We start from the raw sequence: 19,649 nt of genomic DNA on the forward strand, positions 1-19,649 counted from the left end.
GTGCACACTCACATTGGCGCCCTTTGTTTAGTCATGAGGCGTTAAAACGTTGGCGATAACATTGCCGCCCTTTGTTTAGTCATGAGGCGTTAAAACGTTGGCGATAACATTGCCGCCCTTTGTTTAGTCATGAGGCGTTAAATGTTGGCGATAAATGCACGCGATAATCGTCCCGGTGTTCACAGTATGGGCTGCTATTAAAGTAAAGAATAGAGAATAAAGTAGAGTAAAGAATTTCCAGATGAAAACACAGGCATGTAGTGCAATTTTCTAAGCTTTTTGGTCAAAATGATAGAGGCTCTGTTCTTTCATTTGATATATTGTTCAGATATTCATGCAAAAAAATATTCTGGGGGCCATGACATTTTTGTGAAAATGATCAAAAATGCTGGCAGTGGCAGGCAACTTTTTCAAAAAAAATGTTGAAAGAGTTAATAAAAACGGAGACAAATCGGTTCTAGTTCATGTGAGTGATGATTGCTGTGTGTGAATTACCAAAGACGTGATCTAAGATAAGTGCCGATGTATAGCAGACGAGAGATGGTGATAGGGAGGGAGTTGACTCCAAAAGAGACGATTCTTCAACTCTTATTAGCCCTAGAGGTTTTGACTGTTGCGGCGTCTGAAATCACTCACTTGTTCACTCATTCTCGAATCCCTATACAATGCATAGCAGTTGAGTGCATTATATCAGCTGGAGCCGTCACAGAAACAACTGTAACAGACTTCTATCTGACATGTAGCTTACGTTAGTAAAAAATAACTGTCATAGTAACTTTACATTGTAATTATACTTAGCCCCAGCCCTACAGTTCCATTGATGTTATATTAATGCAATAAATATTAGTTTGGTTTTCCATGGTTACCCTATATTGTGTTCATAATCATTTAATGATCATAAATCATTAAAACTGCCAACAAAAACAAACACATAAATGTTTATTGTATGCATTGTATTTATTATTTTTAGTATCTACTCAACATTTCAAGGCAATGTCATCTCTAAATTGAACTAATTTGGACAGTCATGTTAGAAGTGTTTTCAATAAAGGTAATTTAAGGCTTTGTGCTTGAAAAATGTACTACTCTGAAAAACCTGGAATCGAACACCCCTACCAAGGGATATTTAGCTGGTTGTGTTGCCCACATCATACTGCATTGCTGTTCTTTTCACACTATACAACTGTCTGTCGTCAACAATGTCAGTTCCAGTCAAAACACATCACCCTTTCTGCAAGATTAAATATAGCCTGTGTTAGTGTGTTCATATCCACTGTATGCGCACTGATGCACTATGGAGACAATGAAAGAACTGGTCTTTTCTCTTAAATAACCTTGAACTACTGGCACCGTCCTTCATTAAAAATGAAAAATCACTCATGCTTAGAGACAATGGGGTCAGCAAGGGCAGAGATTGATATTTGTAGGTCTCTGACGTAGTCACGGCTCGTCGGTTTCCCACCATCCATTCATTCATCTAGAGAGCCAGGGATGAAATCCCCACTACCTTTTATATTACAACCACAATAAGGTCAGGAGAAAGTTAATAGAACCCCACAATGGCCACGCCTCGAATGGTCCTTCACTACAAGTCTACAATCCTTCAGAGATGGGCGTGAAAGATCATGGAGTGTGAGGGTCTCATGACTGAACAGAACACACATTTAAATATAGACCAAACAGTGAAATAGTTCATCTTTCAGAAACCTAGATAGGTGTTTTAGGGGGTCTTTTAATGCTGCAGTGCGTTTGACATCAACTTGCTTGCTACAGCGGCGACTGAACAAATCAGATTCTTTGCACAAATAAAGAGTTGTATTTTTGATGGTCTGGTTTGACACCTTAACCTCACAGCCTGGGGGGGGAAATTAAAAGGAACTGACTGACTGCGTTTGTGAGTTTGGTTATAGAATGTAGTGCCAATCCCGTAAATAACTAAACTGTGTGTGAACATAACCATTACCTTATTAAAGGGTTAGTTCACCCAAAAATGAAAATTATGTAATTAATTACTCACCCTCATGCCGTTCGACACCCGTAAGACATCCGTTCATATTCGGAACACAAATGAAGATATTGAACTAACCCTTTAAGGACTGACAACTGTATTCTGCTCCTGTGTGAACTAAGTGATGGCAGAAATTTCATTTTTGGTGAACTATGTTAAACTGTGTCAGATAACTTTGATAGAAAGGTATGTAATGGATTACAATCAACCAATCAACTGTTAAATTTAAGTACACAATTAGATAATACCAATTTAGGTCAACCAATTACCAAGCAATACTTAATTTTGTAAAAGGTTGCATTAGCAATTAAAGAAAAAACACTTAAGCAAAACATGGTCAGGTCAAAGTGTCTGAATAGTTTTGGTCCCAGATTATTATCAGTATATTTTACTGGTAGTCCACTGAAGAAATTGTGGGTATAATATGATCACAGTTTACTTTATTTTGCTATCCTCGCTTACATAAACGAATAGTGTCCTGCACCTACTAGTAAAAAATTATATCTGGTGTCTGAATAATTTTTGGTTTGACTGTATACATTTCTTACACATATACATGAATAATTATACACATAATTATACACAATAGTACACACATATATTATGTAAACACAAACTTTGGACGCGATTAAGCGCTATTAATTGATTTGACAGCACTAATTATTATATTATTTTTTAAATTTAGTTAAACTATCATGATCTTAATTGAAATGTTTTTTTTTTTAAAGTACAACATTAAACTAACATATTTTTAGTTTATTTGATTGCTGTATCAGCTTATAATAGAAGGACCTTGCAATATTGTCTTGGACAAAGGGGGGCCTTAGAGTCAAAAAGGTTGAGGTTTAAAAGTAATAATTTACAGCAAAATAAAAGTTTAAAGAGCAATTGCTGCTGATATGTGAATAGTAGCAATACTAATAAAAAATAAAAAAAAAAACAGAAAGACATTGAGTGCATGAATAGTAGATATGGTACACTTACTGGAAAAGGTAATTATTTGACAATTTTACAACACTTACATTTTGCTCTGAGTTCACTTCCCAGCGACTGGGGTTCCATTATTTGATCTTTTGCTGGGAAAAACAGTTTCCAACAGCCAAAAAACACTGCTATAATAGTGAAACAACCACTCCCTGAGGCTTGGGAAAACAAGAGAGCAGTGTATTGTAATGTTATCTGTATGAAGGACAGTTAAACACATATAAACAGTCCACAAAGGGTCTCAGTGGACGTGCCAGCACTCACAAACACAGATTACTCCGAGGAGAGCACCTGTTACATGATGCTTTGAACCAGCACAGCCTGTTCAGTTGATATCAATAAAGTCATGCTGACAGCAGAGTTGTCTCAGCCCGAATCAACAACTGAATAGCATTGCCTCCTCAGCACAAGGCTAATCCAAATGTATCCCATCAAACCACTTCAGAGACCGAATGGATTTCTTTTCAACAGGGCAGGATAAAACTGAAACATTCCCACAGGTTACACCCTGACATGACGCTTTCTACTGTTCAGAAAGGATTCGTTACTGCAGTAGTTTTTGCAAGAAGTTTGAGTTGAGTGTGATTTCATATACTGATTCAGATGGGATGTGACTGACTGTTAAGGAATGTTATGTGCTATAGATCCATGCGCAAATAAGACGTTTAAGTCTCTTATGCCATTGCTCATCAAGGCTACATTTATTTGATCTTAAATACAGTAAAAACAATATTTGAGTGTTTTAAATATAATTTATTCCTCTGATTTTCAGCAGCCATTGCTCCAGTCTTCAGTGGCACATTCTAATATGCTGATAAATCAGCATACAATAACAAAGGATTTTTTTATTCGAAATAAAACTATTTTGTAACATTATTAATGTCTTTACGGTCACTTTTCATATTTACAGTGACAGTCATTTTTTATTTAATGAATCCTAAAATTAATTTCTTTCAAAGAAGAAGCATTTATTAATGAGAAACTTTACTGTTACTGTTGTCCATGTAAAAATAAGCATATTGCTGTATACAGATAAATAGATATGATGTAAATGTATAAATTCAGCAACAACAAAAAAAGAAATGTCTTCTCACTTTCAACTAGATTTTTTTTTTCAGCAAATTTCTTAACGTGTAATATTTGTATGAACATAAAAAGATTAAACAAATAAGACATACACTGAACAAATTACACAGACATATGATGAACAGAAATGGAATAATGATGAGTCAGTGAACAATGGGGGGGGGGGGGGTGATATCAAAAGTAGCAGTCAGTATCTGGTGTGTCCACCAGCTGCTTTAAGTACAGTGCATCTGATCATGCATCGGATTTGCCAGTTCTTGCTGTGAGATGTTACTCTACTCTTCCACCAAGGCATGATCAAGTTCTCTAACACGTGTGGGAGGACATATGGTTGCCCATGGTTTAGCCCTACAAGGACAATCAGCTGTCCTTCCTGTCTCCCTGATGTCTTGGGCATCTTACATTACGGACATTGCTGTTTATTGCTCTGGCCGCATCTGTAGTCCTCATGCCCCCCTTCAGCAGATTTATGGCATGTTCATGCAGCTGATCAGGGACCATGGGCATCTTTCTTCTGGTGTTTTGTCAATAGAAAGGTCTCTTAAATGTCCTAAGCTATTGGAACTGTGACCTTAATTGTCTACTGCCTGTAAACTGTTAGTGTCTTAAAGGATTAGTTCACTTCAAAATGAAAACTTTTACTCACCCCCATCTCATCCAAGATGTTCATGTCTTTCTTTCTTCAGTCGAAAAGAAATTAAGTTTTTTGAGGAAAACATTCCAGGATTGTTCTCCACACCATTGACTTCCATGGCAACCAAAATGTTGAAGGTCCAAATCAATGCCCTTTCAAAGGGCTTCAGAGGGCTCTGCACGATCCCAGATGAGGAATAGTGTCTTATCTAGCGAAACCATCTGCCATTTAAAAAAAATAATTAAAAATGAATAAACATTTTTTACCTAAGTTGCTCATCTTGCGCTGCTCTGCGAAGTGTCAAGGATTGCGCAATCACGTCGGAAAAGGTCACACTAGACGTAGGCAGAAGTACCGCCCCTGTGTTTACAAAGCGCACATGCAAAGACTAATACAAACGTCCTTTAGTAAAACAAATGGTAAAACAATGATGTCGGACGATTTTGAAGTTGAAGATGGAGTGTTTTTTGGTAAAGGGCGTTTGTATTAGTCCTCACACGTTCGCTTAGGGCGGTACTTCCGCCTACATCTAGGCGGTGTGACCTTTTCTGGCGAGCCGCAGAGCAGCGCAAGATGAGCAATTTAGGTTAAAAAGTATATTCATTTTTATTTGACCGATCGTTTCGCTAGATGAGACCCTATTCCTTGTCTGGGATCGTGCAGAGCCCTCCAAAGCCCTTTGACACTGCATTGATTTGGACCTTCAACATTTTGGTTGCCATGGAAGTCAATGGTGTGCAGAAAAATCCTGGAATGTTTTCCTCAAAAAATTAATTTCTTTTCGACTGAAGAAAGAAAGACATGAACATATTGGATGAGATGGAGGTGAGTAAAATATCAGTACATTTTCATTTTGAAGTGCAATAATTGTTTATGGTTCACTGAACAAGCATGAAAAACTTTCCAACAATGATCTGTGAAGCTTATTCGGATTTTACTAAATGTTTATTTAAAATACAGTATCTTGAAACAGGGATATTTCTTTTTTTGCTGAGTTTATTTATACAGGGTAGGTTTATTTGGTTTCAAAAATTTAGAAATTTAGGGGTTGTTTACACAACACCATTTTCAACTTAAACAGGAAACCTTTTATGAGTTTTGGCCGCTCATTTACAGTACATGATGAAATACACATTTTTGAAATTGGGTTTCAAAGTGCACGTATTTGAAAACGTTAGTGATATCGTCTGTGTAAACTAATAAAAAAAAGTCATGCGTCATGCATGTTACACATTTAGCCTATAGGTGCATAATGTTTCTTTATAAAGTGACATCGCCAACTATTGGCCTGGCATAGATAACAGCATTTTTAGTCGTTTTCACGGATCCATGTGAACGAGGACCATGTTGACAACGCTGTCGTCTGTACGTCAAAAGCGCAAAGGAAAAATATTTCCATTTTTAGCACATTGTGGAAACATACCCCTACTCAATCAAAACAAAAAGTTCAGTAAAACAATATTTATTAAGTAAAGTATAGACCTTATAGTAGGCCTGAGCGCACTTAAGTCCAAACCAAAACTGGTCCAACAGACAGAGATAAACAGGCTGTTAAAGTCATCCAAAATTACCCATCTTATAAATAAAAGACTGGAGTAGAAGTGTTCTGATGCAGACACAGAGAGACTGTTAAAGTAGTAATTAGTGGGTGAGGTCTTTGAAAGCGGTTTAGACTGAGACAACATCTAAGTGTAAATGAACATTTACTATGTTTTCCTGTGAAGCCATTTGTGGTGAACAGAGCCTAAGTATATATTAAGAGCTAAAACATAGCTTCATGATCCATCGCTTGCAGAACATCACCAAGCCCAAGAGTATGTCAAAATGTTTGCACAGCAATGGTTATTTATGCATTTGTGAATGTTGATTGCTCTGCCACTGATGTCATCTTCAGACAACAGTCATGAGTAACTCAACCCACAGGATCACACAGGACAGACACTGTGGCATTTCAAAACCGAGCATGGTTGGGTATTGGATCACAAACATAGATCACAGCGATTAGTGCTGAAGTCTGCCAATCCATCTCTCTAATGAGAGGAACTGCCACTGTGATTGTACTGTGCTGGATTACAGCTCAGGATTAAAAACTGCTTCATGAGGATTGTGTTGGCAGCATGTGAGATTTGCTCCATGATCAATGTGGCCAGGACATCGCTGATATGATAAAGGACTGCCATAGAGAACTGGTCAACTGTTAGTTAAAGGGATAGTTCACTATTCAAATTCAGTCATCATTAACTCACCCTCATGTTGTTTCAAACCCAAAATGAATACAATAGCAGATGTTATGGACAATGTTACCCATAGGAGGAGGAGGGTGAACCAACTCCAGGGTGAGGCTAAGGAGAAGCGCTTCCTCTTTAAAAACACACAAATAGAATGTCACGATTCATTAAATAGTTTCAAGTTACGTTTCGCCAATAGCAACAAATTACACATCCCAGCATAAACGGCCCGATAAATTATTTGATATTAAAGCAGCTATGTTTACAAACCACTATAATTTAAACAAAAAAAGTTATTAAAATTCTGATAATTTTGTTATTATTATCTTTTGCTGCTTAACATTTTTGTGGAAACAATGATACTATTCAAACATTTGTGGTAAGATTAAAACAAGAGGGAAATTAATACTTTTTATTCGCCAAGGATGCATTAAATTGATCAAAAGTGACAGTGAAGACATTTATAAAGTTACAAAAGATTTCTATTTAATAAATGTAACAAATACATTTAATAAATAATGCAAATAAATGCTGTTCGATGAACTTTATATTCATCAAAAAAAAAAAAAAATCCACAAAAATGTCAAGCAGCACAGCTGTTTTCAAAATTAATAATAAGAATGAAGATGAAGAAGAAGATGACTTCCAAACTTTGGACAGGTAGTGTAAATATATCGTTTATTAAGTGGATTAGAGTGTTACACAGTACACAGTTACAGTTACATGTACTGGAGTACATTATACAAGAAAATAATATTTCACTCTGTCTACTTAATTGTGGTTTCTTTGTAATTATTTGTAGAAAAATTGCTTTAAAAGCTACACTGTGTGATATTTTCCCCCATCTAGCGGTGGAAAGGTATATGACCATCCAGTGAATAATAGTTTCTGTTCCTCTCAATTCCGATTTCGTTTTAACTCCTACGGTGGCCGATTTAGTCCAAGATTAACATGGCTTCCAGTTCAACCTCGTCCACATTCGACACGGTGCCATCGAGTGTTAAAACGCGAAAGGCGAAGCTTGAATTTACGGATATGTCCCTCTTTGGCTAATGCACTTTCAAGAAGGGGGGGCAACATGGCGACCCGCATTCGAACCCCTTACCCGTATGTATTTTCAATGGCATATTACAAACTTACGAGAATACTTTATTGAAATAAGTAAATATACATTAACGAGCACATATATTTTTGAAAGAACTAAGTGTTTTTAGCTAAGAATAAACTAAAAAAGTTACACAGTGTAGCTTTAAAGTAAAGTAAATACTACACCATTTTGGTGCATTTCCTGCATTTTTACTAACAAAGATATTAAAACAGGCTATAAAAGTATAGTTTATTGTTAGTTCATGCTAACTATTGTTAATGTATACAAACTTGTCTGTCAAACTGATAATTCATTTCGTATACTTTTGTCTTGTAGTTTTTTGTAGTGACCCATAAATAATAGAATCAAAGTTTACTTTGTTAACATTTTATATTTCATCATTGTCTATGGCTCTGTAATGTCACAAAATCCAACAGACAGTTTTGACAGTATTTCAGCGGCAACCATGGTACTAGAAAAGTGTGGGTTGATTACACTTTAAACCAAAAATGTCACATTACTCAACCCTTGGCAGTATGATGGCATGTCTAATGTGTAACCACAATAAATAAATAAATAAATGACAGAGCAAACAACCCCTACACTTACTCATTTTTCTCCACACAAAAAAAATCTTCCCAAAACATCCATTATGCCAGGGGATCAGTGTTTACTCAACATTCATATGAAGTTACTGGGGAGCCTCTAAACGCTGACCACCTCCCAAACTGCAAGACAGCCATGGAGGATGAGTGTCTGCGTCCCTATAGACAACAGACCTGGCCTCTCAGCCCTGCTCATCTGGCCCTGCTGTGAGAAATCGGACACAGTTTGTGTAAACTAGAGCTCATGTATGCTGATGCCTCTCTGCAGTCAGCCAAGAGCAGACGCAGAGTTCAACTCAAATAATCAAAGCACGCTGTGGCGGCCAGTGCACCACACCCTGAACAGAGCTTTCAGAATCATGCCTGCGAGGTGATATCATAGAGTCGAGGACAATCCCACAGGGATCCTGACTGAGTGACATACACACTCTCTGTGTCAGACTGCAGTGATTTTCACCATGAGAGGAAAGAGGGAAGAGACGAACAGATACTGGCTGCACACAGATGCAGTTGTTGGAGTATGAAGAGAAAAACAGTAAGAAAGTGAAAAGACAAAACACAAGGCCAAAGGGTCGAGAGAAGAAAAAAAAGGTAGTCGGTGAACAGGGCTGAAAAAACTGTATGTATGTAAGGATGGAAGGATGTAAGGAAGTAAGGATGGAAGGATGGATGGACAGTCAATGGAAAGTTATCATTGCAAAATCCATGCTTAATCCTATGGCCAAATCATTGTGCAAAATCTTTGTGAATATATCAGTAGTATTCCATATGTTCCTTAGCCATGTGGTTGAATGACAGTAATTGAAATGTGAAGGTTAAAGCTGAGGAAAAGTGCAAGATCTACAGAAAAAAATCAAAAGACAGCAAGTGAAAAAACTGGATAAGGAGGTAATAATTGAATGCAGTTCACATGCAGGTTTTGTGTTGAACTTCACATGAACCATCCCTTTCTTCCCTCTTGAAATGTCACCCCTGTAGTGAAAGAGAAAAAGAGAGTCTGAGGAGAGAAGATGAGAATGACGGAAAGAGGACTAGGGAGGATGGGAGGAATGGAGCAGAGGATGTATTCCAGCATAGACGATCAAAACAAGCCCAGCATGAGCACTGGAAAACGCACCAGAGACTCAGTAAAGCAAACACAGTACAGGTCAGAAGCCTTCAGAAGTGACCTCACCCTGAATGCAGCACTGCACTTAATATTTCACCGGAATGGGATGGAGGATTAAGAGGTATTATTTAAACATGAGAATGGAATATAAGTCCCTTTCTGGCAGACTGTTTTACATTGCTGTAATGTAATGTGACGCAACAAAGGTAGTCATGTGGGTTTCTAAATAGAAAGAGAATGTCTATAAAAGGGCCCCATACTCTGCCGATGTCTGGTTTCTGAACCTATTGGCAGTGAAATCAACATCATGCCATAGATGTTGGTGAAGCAGCCTGAAAACAGAACAGACTTTTAATTGACTGAAATCAACCCTTATTTAACACTGACAATCATTACTGTCTTACTGAATTGGTAAAAATGTAGCCATTCCTGGCCAAATTGAGGTTACTTGACCAGTAAATGAGTATTGATTGCTGGACTGTTGAAACAGCATGGCTCAGGTACAGAGATCATCCGATCTCGTAGCGCAGCATAACACACAAAACCTTACAGATTCTTACAAAATTCTGGAAGCAAAATTCACACACACATAGAAGATTCGAGAGGTTTAAGATTTTTTTTTCTTCTTCAATAATTAAAAAAAATTCCTATTAAGGTTTAACAAAAGCAGAAGTAAAACATTAAATATCGGTCCTGCTTATCAGTTATCAGACATCGATAAACACAAATAATCGGTATCAGTATTAGATACTGTATAAAAAAATCAATTTCGATCTCTAAAAATAACTGCAAGATGAATTTACTGAACTGGAATTCTCAATTCAATTCTGAATGGTGCACAAGCATGTCTTTCAAATGGCGCGTCTTATCTAATGTGCTTACACACAGAACTACAACTGCACAAACCTGACTCTATACACATTCAAATGCAAAAAAGTACAAGTGTGCACCATACTCAATCAAAGAAAGACAGTGCACAGACAGCTGATAGATACAAAACAGAAACATAAACTGTCTATATGGAATAGTGAGACAAACTGAGATATCAAAGAATCAACAGTGATTGACATATGGCGATACAAACCAAGACAGCAGAACAGACACAGGAACCGTCTTTAGCCAGTTTGCAGTCAAAACAGTATGTGACATACTACTCTAGACTTAGCAATTGTTACTCAATAAAGGTTTTTCAGAGGCTGTTCGAAGCAAGAAACTTAATGAAATTTGTGGTTCTGCTCTTACCATTTACACAAAATGTAAATTAATAAATATTTTTTTCTGTAGATCTACCCAAATAGTTTTTATCTAAAAAAAAGGTCAAATATAAATATTAGATAAATAGTTGAAGTACTAAAAAAATTTAATTAAAATAACAGCTAAAAATATGTATTTAAAAAGTAATAAAAAATGGCACCTAAAAATAATAAATATTATTAATAAATAATAATATAGGGCTGTAACTAACAATTATTTTGATGATCGATTTATCAATCAAATATTTTTACAATTATTTGGTAATCTATCGATTGTTTTTAGGATGAATTAATTATTTTCTAATCAGTCAATTAATCCTTTAGTTAACTTACCAATAAATAATAATTGTAACCTCTGCTATTATATTATATATATTTCAATGTTTTATTCACACATTATCTCATGAAAAGAAAAGAAAAAAAACACAATAAGTGCCAAGAATGAAAAGCCATTTATCAGTAATACAAATGTCCATGATGGCAGCATTCCTGTTTGGGAGCCATTTCTCCATCTCTGTGAGTAAACTAAACCTGTCATGATTATACAGTTCAGTGTGGATCTCACATTATGACGTGGCAGACAACTAGTTGCCCAGTGGGGTTCTGATCACTTCATTCAGCGCGGATTGGTTGATAATGCGGTTGTGAGTCCTAAAAATGGAGGTCAGGTTGTCATGCTCGTAAAAAGCAAAATACTGGACGCAACCGTATTAAGCACTGCCATACTAGCTATTAGAATCTGCTTGTATACATAATTATTATCCTATTATTTATTATATATAAATACAATTTATTGAAACCAAACACACAATTCACTAGCCAGACAAGCCAGACCCACATCAAGATGTTGGGTCTGGGAACTCACCATTGGCAGGGCTCAATCCGAGGGGTGGGATATACGGTTGTCTTTCAAATTCCCTCTGCACGCAATAGGATAGCGCTCCAACCAACCAGAGAAACGAAGAAGGTGAAGCAGAGCTAGTTGATAGATTAAACTTTCACCGTATCCAGTCGGCAAAACTCCGAACACATCTTCCTTTCTTTAGAATGACTTCAGTGCCGTTCTTTGTTCTTTTCTCAAAGAAAAGCTTAACTCCAAGTCTTCCAGAGTCACGGCCAAAGCCGATTCGAAAGGCCGCTGGCTGTTCGCCAGCTTCTTTGTTTACAAGTAGTACTTGGAACCACGTCAACTCTGCCGTCATTTTATTAAGCCCGCCCAGTGAGCCCACCGACTTTATACACGATGTGATTGACCTGACCAGAGTTTAGTTTCTCCAGATCGGATGCCAACGGAGAGTTGCTAGACTACCCTGGCTGCAAATTAGATTTGCTGCGCTAGGTTGCGTCTAGATTTCTAGGCTAACAATTCACATTATATTTACTCAAAATTCGCTCAAAAATATTTCAAAGCAGAACATATACAATTTTATCAGATTTTATTTAAAAATATTTGACAAAAATAATAATAATTTTATCTCCAAAAATCTGTACAATTAGTCTATCACTACATTTTATATTATTTCATTCAATATATACATAAATGTAATGTAAAATAAAGCTGACCACACATACGCAAACAAAAATGAGGGCCCAGGCAAACCACACACTGCCAAAAACTCTTATAATGTGTGGATGGGATAAAGTTTAAGGTGGGGCAGCTGGAGGATGTCCATTTCAGGCTTTTTTCCATTTCAGATGGATTAGTTTATCCTCTAATGGACAGATGGTCACATAAACAACACACACTCTGAGAGATCAGCAGAAGGACACAGTCAAAGGACAGTTTCACATGAAAGGTCTGGGAGTGACATTGCAGTGCTCCAACTAACATCTCCATCCTCTCATAATATAATAATTGTTAGTTATAGACCTATATATGAGATAATGCATGCATATATATATATATATAGTAATGGTAGGTTATTTACTTGGTCTATGTGTTTGTTTGTTTTTTATAGGGAGACGGGACTAATGTGTTGCATGTGATTTTACTATGTAAAAGTGTGGAAGTATAGTATTGCCAGTGTCAAAGATGAATTTCTGTCCAGGAAACTGAACAGACAATAAAGTTGAACTAAACTAAACTAAAATGTATCCATCCACACAAACCTCTAAAAGTACATCCGAGGCCACCCCACAGGGCTGTGAATTACAATAAAGACTTGCTTGAAAGAGATACAACATAACTGACATGACTCTTTATGTAAACACACGTGACTAATGACTTGACAAACATCAAGCACAACACAAAAACAGACATGTTCATTGTATATTGTTTTAATACATTATTCTAACATTACATGGCCCAGGTTTCACTTACATGGCTTAGATTAAGCCAGGATTAGGCCTTAATTTAGGACATTTAAGCGCTGTTTGCCAGAGATTTTGATATTCACGTAGATAATACAAATGATGCGTTAGGAGTTGAGTTTACAGACTTACTAAACTCTTTCGGGATCAAGCAAAACATCATCATCAGACTCACTTATGGTTTTAATAATCATACACTAGATTTAATTATATCGCATGGAACCGATCTTACTGATATAGATATTCTACTGACTACCTTGTAACGTGAATACTGTGTACTGCTACTATTTGCCATAATCGCACCCAATTATCCCAACCACTAAAGACAGCCTCACAAATAACAGCCTGAACTGAATATTCCACCAGTTTAGTAATGACTTCATTGAGAAAAGCAAAAGCATCAAAAATACAATTGTAAGTGTACAACCTTTGAGAGCGTTTTATGATTCAGCCTCAATTATTGCCCCTCAAGAACAATTACAGTGCTTTGCAGCAATAGAAAGAGCTAAATAAACGTATTATTACATATAAACCAACAACATGCTTACTAGATCCAATACCCACTAAATTACCGAAAGAATTGTTGCCTCTAGCAGAACGGCTCCTTGTCAATATTATTAACTTGTCTCTATCTCTGAGTCATTTCCCAAGACTGTTCAAGCTGGCAGTTAAGAAACCACAACTAGATCCAAATGAATTGGCAAATTACAGATCCATTTCAAATCTTCCATTTAGTTGCGTCCACTCAATAGTGGTCCTTCCTGCAAAAAAATGCATGATGCAAAATTATATATGAAAAATTTCAGCCCTGATTCAGGCCCCATCATAGCACATAAACTACGCTTCCTAACCTACAAATGACTTACCTCTAGCTTCTGACCAAGGCTGCATCTCAATACTACTTGATCTTAGTGCTGCATTCAACACTATAAACCATGACATACTTGTAGCTTGACTACAAAATTACACTGGTATTCAGGGACAGGCATTAAGGTGGTTTAGATTGTCCCTCATCAGACCATTACCATTTTGTTTATTTAAACAGGGAATTATCCGAGTTAACGTCAGTAAATTATGGAGTACTGCAAGGGTCTGTTCTAGGCCCTCTGTTTTTTAATATACATGATACTCCTTAGTAATATTATTAGAAAACATGGAATGTTTGCCGATGATATGTTATACATTTCATCATGACTAGAAAATGTCTAAATTATCCAAGTTGACAAGAGTGTGTTAAAAATATAAAATATTGGATGACCAGTAATTTTCTTCTATTAAATTTGGATAAAACTGAGCTATTACTTGTTGGACCAAAAACCTGTACACAGAATCTCTTAGAATACAATTTTCATTTAGAGGAACTTGTTACTTCATTCTCTACAGCTAAATACTTGGGTGTTACATTAGATAACAACTTGGCTTTTGGGAATCATATTTCATGTTACAAAAACAGCTTTCTTCCACCTCAGAAACATTGCTAAGCTACGGAACATGTTATCTGTTTCTGATGTAGAAAAGCTAGTTCATGCATTTATGACCTCTAGACTGGATAACTGTAATGCATTACTAGGTGGTTGTCCTGTCCCTCAATGAACAAGCTACAGTTAGACCAAAATACAGCTGCAAAGTTCTTATCAGGGCAAGAAAATATGATCATTTATCACCAATTTGATCATCTCCCTACACATGGTTACCAATTAAGTTCTATATCGATTACAAACTATTGCTACTAACCTTTAAGGGCCTAAATGGTTCAGCTCCTGTGTATGTAATTGATCTTCTATTGCCCTACAATCCATCACGCTCTTTGAGGTAACAAAACTCCGGACTTTTGGTCAAATATCCAAGTCCACTAAAGGTGGGAGAGTGTTTTCACATTTGGCTCCTAAAACTCTGGAATAGCCTTCCTGATAATGTTCACTCAGACACACTCTCCCAGTTTAAATCTAGATTAAAGAGTGAAGACATATCTCTTTAGCCAAGCATTCACATAATACATATCATAGCCTTGCACTCCAGTTATGTCAGATGAAACGCACGTGATTATCTTTTGCTTGAAATGTTATGAACCACAGCTACGTAAACTATTTTCCATTTGGATTCCATCAACATACACAACTGCCAAATGTTCTATATTGTAATTATTATGATCACAACTTGTAATAATTGCTTCAATGAGATCAATGTTTCTGCCTAAATGAATATGTGATGTTAGCTAACTGTATAATTTGTATTATTATAGAACTGTAAATTTCTGGACATATGGACATTACTTGGACACAGTCACCTCTGATAAAATTACTCTTTAAATTGTAATGTAGAGACAAACATTTTCTGTAAAGCTGCTTTGAAACGATATGCATTGTGAAAAGCGCAATACAAATAAATGTGAATTGAATTAGCCTATACAGATGCTTAAAAAAATACACTGTTTTATATTTTGGATTGATAAAATGAAGCAGAAAGTATTCTTGAAGTAGAAAATAATTGTTTTAAAAAATATTTTTTTATACTAATCAAAATTACTCTATAGGCCAGGGTTCGAAACTGACTTTCCTATTGTTATGGTTTTACATCTATTTGCTTTATTCAGTTAATTTAGTATCTGATCCAACAACAAATGTATTGCTAGACTATGTATTTATTGCATTTATGCGGCATTTTCATTATGTTTGAAAAAGGTAAATTATTAAAAGAGGTCGCGTATTCAAAAGCTTGATGACGTAGAGATTGAGTACGGAATCTTGGGAGTTGTAGTCACCTCACAGCTGGTGGAAAAGAATTGGGACGGGACGGGACGCGGGCAGAAATCATGTTCATGAATGAGATTATAACGTTACTGTAGTATGAAGCAGAGCAGGGGCGAATGTTGTGGGAGCTGAACCATGTTGCTGAAGCGATTGCTAATGAGAGACGAGCGTGACGGCTCGACAGCAGCAGAACTTTTATTATGCCACAGTGGCCGCTTTTGATTCTTCTGGTCAAGCGTATGTGAGGTAGCGCTATTTTTTCATATTAGATACATTTGAGTGTGTTGAAAATTATGTTATAACGTTACTCTGTGCATTTGCTCCGCAGCTGCTATGAGACACTTTTTGCACACTGCAGTAAGCTAGATCGATATTAGAATATCATATTAATAAATGCTGGATGGCTTGTGTTGCTAAATGGCATGCAATTAATTTTAAAATATATTGTATGATGGAGAAAATGCTGTATTACTGTAAAATAATTAATTTTCTGTCTATAAATGTCTCCAAACTGTTGTTCCCTTGGGTAATGCGGGTATGATGTCATATTTCTATGGATTTAAACATTCTTGGAAACATTTGTAATCATGTAAGTACACAAGTCAACAAAATATATAATATTGTTCTAGTGGTTTTTGGATATTTTCATCCAAAACTCTTACATATTGTGCCTTTAACAAGCAAAGAAAATATGAAGCATGATTATCATTGTGCATTCAGGTTACTGCTGTGTTCTCACTATTACTGACACAAATTTTCCATCATAACAATATTAGTAGTCTAAATGAGAGGAAATGCATGTATGACAAATTTCTCCCATCCACTGTGACCCCTGAATGTCCAAGACTCACATTTCACATCTTTTTCTCCCTATTCTTTTCTTCTAAGATGGGGCCTGAAGTAAGGCATTACATGATTTCCCCCATGGCATATAGTGCCCACAGAAAAGTCCTTTAGCAGGAGAATATTTATGAAATATCTTTATGAAGCTATTTTTGACTCCCTCAGGACAACCAAGTATGTTCCAGGATGGAGCAAATAAATTATAACTGGAGAACAGCTTGTTCATTTTTCCTCCTAAAGCAAATCACTGCATATACTTCTTAAACACTATCTCTCTATATGTAGTTATCTATGTATCTATCTATGAATGTGTCTATCTATCTATCTATCTATCTATCTATCTATCTATCTATCTATCTATCTATCTATCTATCTATCTATCTATCTATCTATCTATCTATCTATCTATCTATCTATCTATCAAAATTAAGTTGTTTAGGTATCACAAACTACCTCACAATACACTGGATGCAGAATAATGCATTCTTTCCTTCTCTGTCTGTGTGATGTAAACACGTGTGCGATGTATCTGTCTATCTGTCATTCACAATTAAGTAGTTAGGTATTGCAAACTTCCTCGCAATACACTGGTTTCAGATTAACACATTATTTACTTTTTTCCTTCTCTATCTACTATTTAACTGTCTATCTATCTGTCTGTATGTCTGTCTGTAAGGCCTATAACCATGCACAATGACACGCATTGGTAAAGCTTTAATTGAAAGACAAGTTAAATTTTGGTCTCTATAAGAACTATAAAAATATTGCACATAAGTCATTTTTATGGGGCTTTGTGCCTTTTTTGAAGCATGAAAGCATCCCCACTCATAGTAACTGCCTGGCATAAAAAATATGCAATTGTTCTTTAGTACAATGCTTCAGATTTTCTCCTTTTGTGTTCCACAGAAAAAAAATAGTTTATATGGGTTTGAAACAATATGAGAGTACGTACATTTTTGGTGAACTTTTCCTTAAATCTATGACTGACAAGCACTTCTCTGTCAGATTACAAGGTGTTTTTTTAAATGAAATAAACATCTGCAGAGATTGTCAAAGGTAAAGGAAATAAAAGGTCAGATCCTTCAGTTAAGCTCTTTTAGATGCTCCTCACCTCCACAGAAGGCACTCTGATGACTGACACTGCCACATAATGTTCAAGGAACTCTTTTAGATTTAAAGTACAGCATTATAGCAACAAAATGTTTATGAAAGTGCTGCTGAAAACACCACATAGGAGTCTGTACCTATTTTCACACTTCCTCTACAGCCAGAAGTACCACTTTACGTTTACAAAAGATAATATGTCACTTCCACACGATTGAATATAATCAGTATGGCTGATTCTTCAAAGAGAGCAGAGTCACAGGCCCATTTCAAACACTCTAAATACACCACATCATTATCCCTTACTAGAGCACAATGTATTTGAACTCAAGGAGGAAACCATTTTCAAGCACCAATGTAATTATACCTCTAAATTCAACTACTTAACCACTGAATGTGCATTAGGTTTAAACCACTGAAAATACAATTCTCAGAGATGCTCATTCATAGCTCAGGAGATTTTATCGAGTTCCCATTTATATTTTATTTAAATATCAAATTTGACTAAAATTCCTTGGGAGAACTAAAATAAACACAAACTGTGGACGAGTTTAGTGCTATAAAATTTATGTGAATTGGCCAGGCAATCTGGTTTTGGCAAAATGTGATAAGAAATGTTATTTTACAGCAGATTTTCTGAGCAAATCTGAGCAGTTTCTGATTTTACTGAGACCTCTTCTAATGAGATTGGTCTTTCTTAGGAGCGATATCTGAGAGGCAGGAGACTTGCACAAAGCCACGGCCTTAATTTGCTCTCCATTGGTGTCTTAGAAATAAAAGGAGATTTCTTTAGTGATTTATCTTTACTATGGTTCAGTCAAAAGAGTTCTCCCACATCCATTTCTGCATGTAAACCATAAGGAAACTTCAAGTTGGAGCTCATTAGAATCCACAATCTCAATACATATACCATCTGTTATGTTGCGTTTGATGATTTTTATACTAATAGACACAAATGTGTCATTTTTGTGAGTTATGACATGATGAAGAGATCTCCATGTATTCTTCTGACATGACTACACTGTACGCCATTTGTAACCTTTCATGAATCCCACACTCAAAATTTGATAAGAATTGTTACTTTACTGCAGATTTTCTGAGCAAATCTGAGCAGTTTTTGATTTTACTGAGACCTCTTCTAATGAGATTGGTCTTTATTAGGAGCGATTTCTGAGAGACAGGAAACTTGCTCAAAGCCACGGTCTCAATTTGATGTCACAGAAATAAAATGAGTTTTCTTTACTGATTTATATGGTTCAGTCAAAAGAGTTCTCCCACATCCATCTCTGCATGTAAACCATAAGGAAACTTCAGCTCATTAGAATCCACAACCTCCATACGTATACCATCTGTTATGTTGCGTTGGATGATTTTTATAGATACAAATGTGTCATGTTATGACATGATGAAGAGATCTCCATGTTGTCTTCTGACATGCCTACACTTTATGTCATTTGTAACCTTTCATGAATCCCACACTCAAAATTTGATAAGAAATGTTATTTTACTGCAGATTTTCTGAGCAAATCTGAGCAGTTTCTGATTTTACTGAGACCTCTTCTAATGAGATTGGTCTTTATTAGGAGCGATATCTGAGAGACAGGAAACTTGCACAAAGCCACGGTCTCAATTTGCTCTCCAAACTTCAA

General features: G+C 36.2%; 1 protein-coding gene and 1 long non-coding RNA gene across 2 annotated transcripts in view; both read right to left on the reverse strand.

Moving 5' to 3' along the window:
* The window catches only part of LOC307142248, a 673,051-nt gene that overhangs the window by 473,694 nt on the left and 179,708 nt on the right, over nucleotides 1–19,649 (reverse strand). The gene's annotated exons all lie outside the window — the stretch shown is intronic.
* Nucleotides 1–19,649, reverse strand: part of atrnl1a (attractin-like 1a) — a 351,306-nt gene that overhangs the window by 330,244 nt on the left and 1,413 nt on the right. The window lies entirely within an intron of this gene.

The sequence above is a fragment of the Gobio gobio genome, assembly GCF_949357685.1.
Source record: "Gobio gobio genome assembly, chromosome: 18".
NCBI classification, from domain to species: Eukaryota; Metazoa; Chordata; class Actinopteri; order Cypriniformes; family Gobionidae; genus Gobio; species Gobio gobio.